This window comes from Lathamus discolor, chromosome 2 (genome assembly GCF_037157495.1).
Source record: "Lathamus discolor isolate bLatDis1 chromosome 2, bLatDis1.hap1, whole genome shotgun sequence".
In the NCBI taxonomy this organism is placed as follows: Eukaryota; Metazoa; Chordata; class Aves; order Psittaciformes; family Psittacidae; genus Lathamus; species Lathamus discolor.
This window is the reverse complement of record NC_088885.1, coordinates 138986198-138998433: the sequence shown is the minus strand read 5'-3', so window position 1 is coordinate 138998433 and position 12236 is coordinate 138986198.

Genomic DNA, 12236 nt, shown 5'->3' with positions numbered 1-12236 from the left:
GGGTTGGGCCCAGTAATGCTACCAGGGGTGTCAATCTGGAGACATTCAGACATTTAGGACTGTAGGGGTAGGACAAGGGGTAACGGGTTCAAACTTAAACAGGGGAAGTTTATATTGGATATAAGGAAGAAGTTCTTTACTGTAAGGGTGGTGAGGCACTGGAATGGGCTGCCCAGGGAGGTTGTGAATGCTCCAGCCCTGGCAGTGTTCAAGGCCAGGTTGGACGGAGCCTTGGGTGACATGGTTTGGTGTGAGGTGTCCCTGCCCATGGCAGGGGGGGTGGAACTTGATGATCTTGAGGTCCTTTCCAACCCTGACTGTTCTATGATTCTATGATTCAGCCCTGGAAAATACTGAAGCCTTGTATTTATCCTGAAAGCACTTTGTGCAGTGCCCAAGAGCAGCTGTCAGGGAATGGGAAGGATGCAGGGAGGCTTTATTGAGCAAACCAGGGTGGGAACATGCCGTGAGCAGGGCAGTGACAGCAGCCACCAAACCTACACTTTCCACTTTCTAGCTCAAAAGCAGATAGTGACTTGCTCTCCCCCCATATGTGGTACCACCAGGGCATTGTCCATCAACAGGGGAAGGCACAAAGCCTCTGCAGTTGCTGATGCTTCTCCCTGCTGTGCTCAGCAGCTCAGCAGCAGAGCTCCTGCCAGCTTTGGTGATGGCCAGTGCCTAACCCAGGATTATGCCGATGGGGATCTAAACAAGGTTGCTCCCCTGAATCAGAGACCCCATTTGCTGGTGTATAAATCAGGAAGGTCATGACCAGCAGATCACGAAGTTCTCCTGCAGGGCTTTGGGTAGCAGACTACCAGAAATGATCCTCAGGAACTGTGTGTAAAACTTACTTTTTCCAGCAAAGGGCTAGTGCTGGGTTATGACGAGCTCCTTGCAAAGCAGAAGAAGCGGATCTGGCCATAAGGTGTGACAAACTGCTGCAGTGTCTGAAAAATGAAACCAAAAGGTGCTAGAGAGTTGTGAGATGCTTGAAAATGAAACTTCACAATTTTGAGTATTTGAAGTTATGAATTGGCTCCTAATTCCCACACTAGCAGCTCCCCTGCCTTGGGCTTGTGCAGTTCGTATGTTCTAGCTGACGATTAGAGGCAGCAAATAAGTGAGCTTGTGTCCTGGCCTCTGGCAGACCAGCCCCAAAGTGTTCATGTTGGGATCAAGGACTGATGTCTACCTCCATACTAGGCAGGAGAGGTGGATAGACCAGCTGGTCCTTCTGAGCTGACAGGAGAATCTGGGCCCCCTCTGGGAGACGGTCACAGTCCTCAAAAGAGGAGAATGGTTTTAACCAAAACCCACTCTTGGTACCTTCCCTGGTAACTGCTCTCTCCCCCACAGCTCCTGTGGGCTGCATTGCCCCCTGCAGTCCCCTGGGAGCTCCCACTGCTTGCTCTGCTGTGGAGGGGCGCATGTTGTGCTCCCCACACAGCGGATGGGCGTGGGGGACACCGTGCCCATGGCTGATCACCCCCGTCTCAGCTGAGTTTGTTCCTGGGTTAATGCTTGCTTTAGTGATGCTGGCTGTATTGTATTTTCGGAAGATTAATCACCAGGGTGCCAAGAGCTTTGTGCTCTTTACTACTGACTAAAGCGAAATAAGCAGAGTTCCTTTTCTGGACCTACAGCTCTAAGATTTGGCCAAATTTCCCGAGTGTCACTGTGCTGCATTCAATGGCATTATGCTGTCTGGCATTTTGGCATCCTTTCTTATCCTTCTTTCTTCCCAGATCTCCCCTCTGCTGAGAAACCCCTCGTAGCCCCACTCCCTCGGCAAATGTACCTTTTTATCCATAACCTGATTAGTTTTTATCCATTCTCCTCTCTTCCTTGCACAGCTCCTGGGCCAGGGATCCTCTCTGAGCTGCCCCAAGTCTCTCCAGAACTGTGCTGCCTTTCTCCCTTTCCCTCAGTGCCTCAGGTGCCCAGGAAATCCCCCTTAATTAGGGCATGCCCAAATCACTCCTCCTTTTCCTTCTAAAACCCCTGGAGGACCTCACCTACCGTGTACAGCACAGAGCCAAACCCGCGGGGCAAACTAACACCAGGCACTGTGCTGCCACCAGAGCCTGGATTAAGGAAGGACTTTCCCTCCTGCATCCCCTTCTTCCACAACTTCCCTTTGCCTCAGAGCGCGTTTCACACGGCGCTGGCTCAGACTCCAGAAACACAGCTCTGAAGTGGCATCCGCGGCACACACCACTGTTTTGGAATAAGGCGCGTCAGTTTGGCTGATGTCCCACAATATTCCCCATCTTTGCACAGAGCTGGAGCTCCTGCACTGCGTGGTGTGCTGGAAGGCAACGGGGTTCGGGGCATCAGCATCAAACAGGGGGTTGATTAAAACATCCCTGTTTCATGGTGCAGACTCTGCTGGATGCTGTGATTTGCACTGTGATGAATGTGGACTGGACGCTGCAAATAGGGCATTTCAGCATCAAAGCAGTAAGGAAGAGGAAGCTGAAATTACCCCTTTATCCTTTGATTTTATCCTGGAGAGCTTTCACACATGCCACTCTGGGGCTTGTGGAGCTGCTGCTGCTGGAGCATTGGGGCAGGACCCCGGGATGCCGGTCTCCCTGCTGTGGTGGAGAAACCTCACCATGGGCTCTCTTCTCCACACAGAAATAACAAAACCCCACTGACATTCACCTTCCTTCTGTATTCCTGGGTCATGGTGAACTTAGCGTTGTACTGGCAGAGCAACCAATAGTACATAAAGCTGTATGAATAGCGACCAAAAGAGCAACAAAAAGCCAGCAGTGGTTGGCTGGATGTGTCAGGAGTGATGTGTCGGGAGCAGCCCGATAAGCTGTAAGGTATTTCCAAGACTCTCCCAGCTCTGTTTTCTGTGGTTTCCATGAGTCACTCCCTCCTGTAATTGTCCCATCCACACTTCGGAGCTCTGCCTGTGGCTGGGACTCATCCTTCCTGCACAGGCAGCTCCTCAGACAGCAGCTCCTCTGGCTTAATCGGTCTGTGAGGGGCTGGCAGGAGGTGCTGTCTTGCTGGAAGCTCCTAAGAACTGTCCTGGCTCTGCTGCTGGCCTCCTGGAGCACAAATCCAGGCTCAGGGGAATGTGCAGTGCATCTTTCCTTGACAAGCATGTTCTCAGGATGGGCAGCAGCAGTTTAGTGCACACTCCTTTAATAACTACCTGCAGGAGGAAATGCAGCTTCTGGCAAAAGGGCAGCATCGGCTTGTCGCGGTCACAGGCTTTGACTGGCAGGCAAAGATAACGGCACCGGGCTGCTGCGTAACCAGATGCTGAGGCAGAGCATCTTTCACCTCTGCAGCGAGGGTGTGGGCTGCGATCCAGCCATTCCCTCAGCCAGCCGAGCCCAGGGATTACTCAGAGCATAATGGCCCCAGCCCAAAAGCAGCACGGATCACTGCAGAGAGCCGGCACGAGCCAGCACTCACACCCAACAGTGACCAGCGGCACGCTCCTGGAAAGCAGCCTCATTCTCTTTGCATCCTGCATGCAAAGGAGCCGAAAACACACCTGCACCACATGCTTGACAGCCACGGCGTCACTTCTGAGGGCTTCCAAGCTGGTAACAGCAGCAAACCCCAAATAACCCATGCGCACTGGAGTTAGGCTCCCAGCACAAGTGCTGCTGAGATGCTTGCTATTCTCACACGATTCATCACAGGGTGTCTCCTCTATCCCTGTATTTCTGCAGAGCAAATACCTGCTCCCTTCACTCTCCCATCTCTTTACCCCACATCTAATACGTAGGTTTCTAACAAGATTATTTTTGTGTTGTCTTAGGAAGGCCTGTATATCCAGCCTTGGTCTACTTTAGCAGTTCTTCCTAACCTCACTTACTGGAGCTGCTTGTATAGCATGCCCTGGGTTTCAGCACTATTAAGGCTTGTACAAATTTGCTTTGCCAATGAGCTTTCATAGCAGTAATTAGTTTAAAGAAACCAAGGGTGCATGAAGTGGAGCAGAGGCAGCTTGGCTTGGGCTGTTTGCCACAGTCTATTGCAAACGGCTCCTCAGAGCATCTCTGCCAGCAAGGCACAAGGCCAGAAAGCAGGGAGTCCTCCAGACCTGCCTAGCTGTCAGCGCTTGCTGCCCATAGCAATGTCTCTGATCAGATGATGCCTCTTCCCTTCAGCTGAGCAACGTGCAGGCCATGGTGCCTGATCTGGGTTTTGTAACCCATGCTCAGTAAGTGCCTTTACGTAAGCAGGTGAGGTTGGTCACTCAGGGTCAGGCCACATGCAGCAGAGCCCACACGCAACAGGAGCAGGGCGCACCCAGGAGTGTTTGTCCCAGCGCTCCTCCTCTTTCCAGCTGCTCAGAGCCAAGCCAGGTGAATAAACCAGGCTGCAGATGGCTGACAAAGTCTGTTCTTTTTCCTTGTGCAGATTTCCCCTGAGCTGCGCTGTTGTGATTGATTGTGCAAAAAATAGAGCACGATATTTATTAACTCTCCAAGGAAGGAAGCCGGAAAAGCCAGCCGGAGCGGGCACCCCCTTTAACAACCCTGGCTGAAAGCAGGGCACTCCCCTGTGGCAGCAGCAGAGCCTGGGGCAGCTCACCCATCACCACGGGCAGGGGGGATGAGTGCCCTGCTGAGAGGGCAAGCCACAGCCCGGCTGCAACCCCAAAATATGAGGGACCCTGCAGGGCCGAGGCCTGGCTGACAGTCCCACCAGCTGCCACAGAGGGCTGGAGCCAGGCAGGGATGGGTGTCCAAAACCATCATCACCCCAGTGCTGGTGGATGTGGTGTTTTCATCGGGCATTTGACCAAACTCTTCTTACAGCCAAGCAAAGATAAGGGGGTTTTAGTGCAGTGATGGCCTCTGTTTTATGCAGCCCTTCCATGCAGCTGCCTACTGGCAAGATGGCACGAAGCATCCCCTCTGCTCTGGGCGCAGGCTGATCTGTGGTGCTGCCAGGCTGCAGAGCTTCCCTTGCCATCAACCATCAACAGCGCTGCTGGCAAAGCAGCTCTGGGGGTGTGTTGCTAAAGATACACGCCTGGGCACGAGGCATTTCTGCTGAGGCACCTTCAACACCCTGTGGCTGTCTGTCTGCTCCCTTGCCCCCCACAAAGCACAGGCCAGGGCTAAAACAAGGCCAGGGACTCTCAGCCAGCTTCCTCTGACTTTCCCTGTTTCCAGCGTTATATGTTATGAATATCCTCAGAGCCTTTTCCATCCTTGTTTCACACTGAGATTTGACAGGATGGGATTGTTGGAGAGCTGCAGCCCACACTTGAGCCAGCTCAGCTCAGAATCTGGAAATTGATATGGGGTCAAATTCTGTACAGGCCCACTAGCAATTGCTCTGTTGGATGCTGTGATAGAAATCAGGCTGTGCACTCAGCTGGCGAGTCCTTGCTTTGTCTTGTGCTGGTTTTCTGACATCAGCATTACCAGCGACTGCATTCACTCTTTTGCCTGATAATGGCAAAAGGTTTACCATATTTTATATACTTGGGGCTCAGCTTTAGCCTTTGGTGATAGGCAGCACTTCCCAGAGAAGCAGCAGCCTCTGAGCAGCCCAGTGCAACACCACTGCAGTCCAAGAGGGGACTCCAGCAGAGGAGAGCCGAACAGCCAGAGAAGCCTTAACAGGGAAAATAAAGAAGCTATAGCACGGTTCCTGGTTATCACCCAAGCAATATTTAACTGGGGTACCAGAACTATCATGCCTACCTCTGTGAAAAGGGCCACAGGCATTTTACTCCTATGGAAATTGCCCATCATTCAAACCAGGAAGGTTCAACTGGGGTATAACAGAGTAGTGGAAAAAAGGCTTTAAACCCAGCAGAAGGTAGCCAAGCACCACCTCCTCGCTTTCTGGTTTGCTGAGCCATCCCAAGGAAGAAATGACTGTCAGAAAGACTGACAGGAGGGGGTTCAACCCCATCAGACCATGGGAGTGGGGCCCCGGGATGCTCAGTGCTGTCTGGTGGGGTGCATGTCTGCAGCCATGGGCACTGCAGTGTGGGGTGGACGTGGCCCACGGTGTGCTGGGAAGAGGCATGAAACCACTGGCCTGCTTCTCCACAAGGTTTTGGTTTCAGCTATAAGCACAAAAGCATTTAGAGGAATGGTAAATGCTCCATCCCTGGCAGTGTTCAAGGACAGGCTGGACAACATGAGCTAGAGCTTTGGGCAACATGGTCTAGAGTGAGGCATCCCTGCCCGTGGCAGGGGGCTCAGAACCAGATGATGTGAAGTTCCTTTCCAACCCAAGCCATTCTGTGACTCTATGATTCTGTGATGTGTGTTTACAGCTGATGGCTGAGCAGGACACAGCACTGGGATCCCTGAGAACGCATCCCCTAGCTGAAGCACTGTGAAATCTTGGTCTGACCACCAACCCCTGGGCTGCAGAGCCAGCACTGCTGGCAGCAGGGCCAGGGGCTGGCAGCAGCACGGGCCAGTGTTCATCAGCATCACCCCGCTGCCAAAAAATACAGCCTACGAGCTTGCAGCGCTGCGGCTGCGGCGCCTGCACATGCTGGGGGAGCCGTACATTGTTTACTGTAAATGTCTCCATAGAAACTCCTTCTCTGGGGCTGAAGATGTGGATCTTGCTGCTGCGGAGAGCTCGCTTTCTGCCCCCGGCACACCTCCGCGAGCAGCCTCATCAGTTCCCACAGCAGAACCGTTTGGCAGGAAATCAGACTGATGCACCCCCCGTCCTCCCGAAACTGTGCGGAATTGAAAATGCTAAATTAACTAAATCATTTTAAATGGGCAAGCGCTGTAATTATGGAGGGAGGCAAAGTACAAACCTGCCTGTTCCAATGTTTTCAGGCTATAATTCTTGAAACCATCTAGTAAAATGGAGCAAGCTAAGAAGCAGAGAAACTGCACCAACAGAGAGCTGCTCCTCACTCTACAATGGCACTGTAAACACTCAGGAGCTTTAAAGGACTGGGCTCCTCCAAAGACAGGTAAACTCAGAAACAGCTGGAATGGTTGAATTCTCAACCAGTCCTTGGGCAAACGCAGTGTCCCTGCTGCTATGAAAGGTAGCAGTTGTGAGTTGAGTGTGATAAAAGTGCCTTGCTGCCTCTTGGCTTGTGTTTGACCCAATCAACAGGCGAGAGGGTACATAAAGGAAAACAGAGGAGAGTTAACAGAATACCTAGAGAAGCGAAGCTTGCCACTGAACTGAGAAGTAAGTTTTGGCCAAGGGGCTGCACTGGAAAAGGGAAGGTGAAATGCGTGAGAGCAGGAAATTTGATGAGCAAGGCACAGCCTTGGGTGTCAGAGGGTGTTAGGTGCTGCAGTGTTACAATGGGATACTGAGAGAAAAATGCAAAAACTGAGGGTGGGAGGGGGAGGCAGCCGGCATCCCAGCTATTTAGGAAGCAGCAGGAGAAGGTACAGTCCACTTCTCCCTTGGAGCAGCTCCCTTAAAAGAAGGGAAAGTAGTTATGATCCTGCATCACAGCTTCTTCCTCTCCTGCTGCCCCAGGGGCAGGACAAGCCTTGGAGACAGGCAGGGTCCCCAGGGCAAGGGGCAAAGCCAAAGAAGCATGCAACCCTCTTCCTTGGGTTACATGGCCAGGCAGCTGCCTTTCCACTGTGCCTCACCATCCTCACACTTTGCAGGGGATTAAGTCTGAGAAACTGCTTTCCTGTGTTAGAACATCATATTTCACCATATGGAGAGAGAAAACCAGGGAGCTTGAAATGCAATAGCCCATAACAGTGCTGCACTGCTCTACCAGGCTGCACTGGCATGACAGCTTTAAAGATGCTACCACGTGGCAGCCCTGAAGTGACCTTTTAATTCTGCCTCCCTCTGTTTAATTACTTCTTTTTTTAATATCTCTGGATTGTATCTGCTCTGGCGCCGCAGTTGCATCCTTTCCCCTTCCCATCCTCCTCCGCCTGTCCCCACCTCCCTCCAGCACTGGCTCTCCCCCGCTGGGATTTCCACATGCCGCGCATGCCTCCAGACCTCGCTGGGGAGCCAAAGCTGCCCAGTGCAAGAGGCCACCCCACACAAGTGCTCAGTTAAAAATAAAGCAATAAGTAACAGTAACAACAAGTTTTGGCCTCTCAGCAGTGCCTGCTGTAGATCACGAGCTTGCCTTTGCTGCAGCGTGGAGCAGGAGCTGGCCTGGGACACAGGTCCTCCGCACGGAGCATCTCCATCTGAGCCTGACAGTCATTTCACACCATCCGCATCCTTCCACCTCAGCAGTTACCTCCATGGGACAAATCCTGCCTGCAAGGCCCTGGGCTGGCTGCTGACAAGCAGTGGACAGGAGGGAAAGGAGGAAGGTGAGATTCACGGAGAGGCTTCTCCCTGCAGCCTGCAGGGCGGCCCTACCACCCTTGGTGCCACCACCCACTGCAGAGGCACCTGGAACCCAAATGCTCCTTGCCCAAGGGAGCGGCAGCCCCCCACAGCGCTGTGTCCATGTAGGGGTGCCAGGCAGAGGGAGCTGCAGCCCAGGCTCCTGCAAGCTTTGGGGAGAGCTAAAGTGGCATCCCTTCATCAACATCAAGTCACTCCCTGCTCCTCATGGTGCCGGGAGCATCGCCAGAACGGCAGGGCCCTGTGTCCTAACACTCCTTGGGCACCAGGAGCTAAGGTATATCTGGCAGGGTGTGTTGGAGCAATGGCAGATGCTGCTGTGAGCAGCTCAGAGGGTGTAGCAGACACCAACCCTTATTCTTGCCATGTCCCCATGTCCCTGCCAGCCTGGGGCAGGGGAGGTGAGATAGGTGTGGCTGCTTTTAATGTGGCTCTTCGTGGTTATGCTGCTTTGGGGTTTCACTCTGATCAACACAGCCCTACAGGGCAGAAATTAAGCCTAGCTGGGCTTCATCTTCCTCTGCTGAAGGCTGTGTAGCAGCAGGCTTCCCCAGGCTGGTCCCTGGGCATGTCCAAGCGTGAATCTCTTCACCCCCAGCAGGTGCCACCCCTGCCACCCCAGCCGTCCCATGGGTCTCTGTAGAGCCAGCCCTGCGGAGACTGCTGCCTCCAGGAATAAGTTTCTCCTCTTCATGAGCCACATCAGTGTTGACAGCATTACACATACCCTGTATTGCAAATACATTTATTTGTGGACCCAGCCTCCCTCTCATCAGGTACTAATGAGGTTTTTGTATATAGCCTCAGTGCTTTGTGCGGCAGATGGTGCTGGGTTAGATTTGGATTATTCCTGTTCTGCTGGTTTGTCTCTCAAATGTGCTAACTCATGTGCAGCTTGGCTGTGCTTATTGTAGGAGCTCCATCAAGAACCCCTTCAAAACACACCTGCCTGAATGTTTGCTGGAAGCTGCATCTTTGCCTAGAATGGAGAGCAATGCCTTCTGCATACTGAAAGTAGTTTTTCAGCCCAACTGCTCCTTGATAAATGAGGCACTTGGATGATACTGATATTCATTTCTGCTTAAAATAAACAGGTTTTATAGTACCTTGTGATTCCCTTGCCTGGAAATCAGTGTCAGGGGTAGGCCACCAGCACGGTGCCCAGCTCTGGGACAGGGGCAAACAGCGCATGTCCACTCCCTCTGCTGGCAAGCACTGCATAGGCAGAGCCCAAAGCTGCAGGTCCTACAGAAACACACCATGATCCCTTGGTTTTGAGTTCAATATGCATGCTAGGGAATTCTGACTCTTCTTTCTCTTTTGCCTTTAAAGAGAAAACATCATCCTGTGCCACCCTGCTTGAAGTGTGCCTGGAAAGCAGCTTTGCTTTGCTGCCTGATAGAAAACGCCCACAGCACGCGCCAAAGCTGGCCTGTCCATGGCAGCGCTGTGGCTGCTCCTCACTGGCTTTGTCTCTGAATGCTGTGGCACTTAAACTCGGCACTGGGGAAAGCTGCGAAGGAGGTGCTGGGAAGTGGCCAAGCGGGAGCACAGAGGGTAGGGAGCTCCCGTGGCGCTGGGGTGTTGGGCATGGTGCGCCATGCCACAGGCTGCACCGAGGGACAGGCTCCACAGGCAGCTGCTAACATCTGGGGCAGTGTGAGGGTGTGAGGGTGCCTGGTCCCACCACTGCAGGGACGTTGTGTGCGTGCTGCCCCTTTGCCGTCACAGCTCAGCACAAGTGGGCAAGGTCTGTGAGGAGATGTGAGGAGGCACACTAGGGGCAAACGGGATCCAGTTGCCTTCTAGGCCAGTTTGACTCTCAAACTAGAGTAACCAGAAAGCAGTGCCTCTTTGCAGACATTACAGAAAGGGAGGGGGCAGGTTCCTAAGAGAAGATCCCTGTGTGGGTTGTGGATGGACACTTTTCCAGTCCTCAGCTCTGCCTGAGAGCAGGACTGATGTGGGGTGACCATGGTTCCTGGCTTTCCATTCCTCTGGGAGCAGCCAGTCCTTGCTGGGGCTGACATGAGTGCGCTGTCTTGCAGGATGGAGGTGAGCTGTGAGCATGACCACTGGGGTCATTCCAGCAGGCACCTCACCTTCCAGTGTGATCATTCCCACATCCCGTTAGATGTCTGATGGCTCATCTCTCAACTGATTGATTAGGCTGCTCGGTGCATTCATGGGATTCTTGTGGCAGAGTCCTTATTTTTCTTTGGTTACTGCTGCTCCCAACTTGGAGAATGGCTTATTCAGTCTCGCAGACCTCATCTGTCCCAGAGTTACTGCACATTACAATTAATTCATACTCAAATTGCAGTAACACAGGCATTGGTCTTGTCAATAGCATTTAAAAATAGTATTTTCCCAATCTAGAAAACAATTAAGATATCTGAATTCTAAGCTCTATTTCTTCAGGGCCTATTAAAACTGCTGTGAACTGATGGGTACCCTTCAGGACCTGGGAACCCCTGTAGATAGGTCCACCTCAGAAAGAGCTGTTGCTGTTGGAAACCTTGAGGCCATGCTTTGCTTTTTATTTTGCTTCCAGCTTGAATACTGATGGTTAAATATGTGAGAATTTGAGAGCTTTGGCTCCCAAAGGGTGCTGCTATGCGGACAGGCACAGTGTGATGTGCAAAACATGGGTACAGATTCTTGGGAGATACAAGTCCCTCTAAAATGCTTTAAATAGGCTGTCCCTCACCATCCTGCCTCCCTCCCTGAGCCCTCCAGTAATGATCTGCCTTGTACAAACACCAGCCTTGCTCTGCAGGCTCCTGGGCCTGTGTTTCCCAGCTGAGCTGGCAAAACTGATCAGAAGGTTCTGTGCAGGTTCCTGGGAAGCCTGGGCAGGAGCTCATTAAAATCCAAGCAACCAGACTCCTCACTTTCAGATGCTAATGCCTGTGCTAGGTTTGAAGTGGGGACCCAAGCACCCAGGGCCTCAGGACCACTGGTGATCACCCAAGCCCATGCCATCTCCTTTCCTCCATCCACCTTTCATTTGAAATCCCTGTTTGGCTCCTGCCACCACAGCTCACAGTCATTTCAGGATAAGCATCTTATTTGTTATCATGCATTCCAGGTTGCTCAGTCTGAGAGGGAAGACAAACTTCTGCATCAAGAGATAGCTTGCTGCTAGGGTCACATGCCTTTCCAGGCAACTTTTCTTCTGTGAAGGGAACCAGAAATTCATCTGAGACTGCTTGACTTTGATTGCATAAGTCACCTCCACTTTAAAAACAAGCAAATATGCCCATTCACAGAGAAACTTTTCCTGAAGACAGTCATAAAGCAGCCTATATAACTGGAACAAAGCAATGTACCAATGCTCCAGGGCCCTAGGTAGTCTCCCTGGTCACTCTATTTGTATTATAATTGGTCCATTATGTTTTAGTTTTTGCAGGCTGAGTAGGAAGATAAGAGGCACTCTTGATTGCATGTGGAGGTGAACTTCAGACACGCACCAAGCAATATCTCCATGGGAATTCTGCAGGCTGCACAGCAACAGCCTCTGCCTTCTGCACGAGAGCCAGCCTGGTCCCCAAAATGCTTCCTGCACCAGCACAGCCATGGAAACCAGGTGGGAAAGCACCAGAACAGGCCTGCAGGCTGTCCATGTTGTACAATACATGCCCAGTCCTAATGTGCAAAGCATTAAAGACTATTGTGAAAAGAATCTGCTGGCCCCAAACATGTGCTAGAACTTAATCAAAGCTAAACCCGATTCACAGGGCTGCATTAGCCAGCCTGTGCAGATTAAATATATCTCATCACACTGCAGGCTCACAGAAAGAAGTCAGGGGGCAATTTTCTTTACTCCTACACAGGCAAAGTCAGAAGGACCTGCAGTAAAAGCAGCTGCTCTGCTCCAGCATAAGTATGGAGCAGATCAGCTCCAT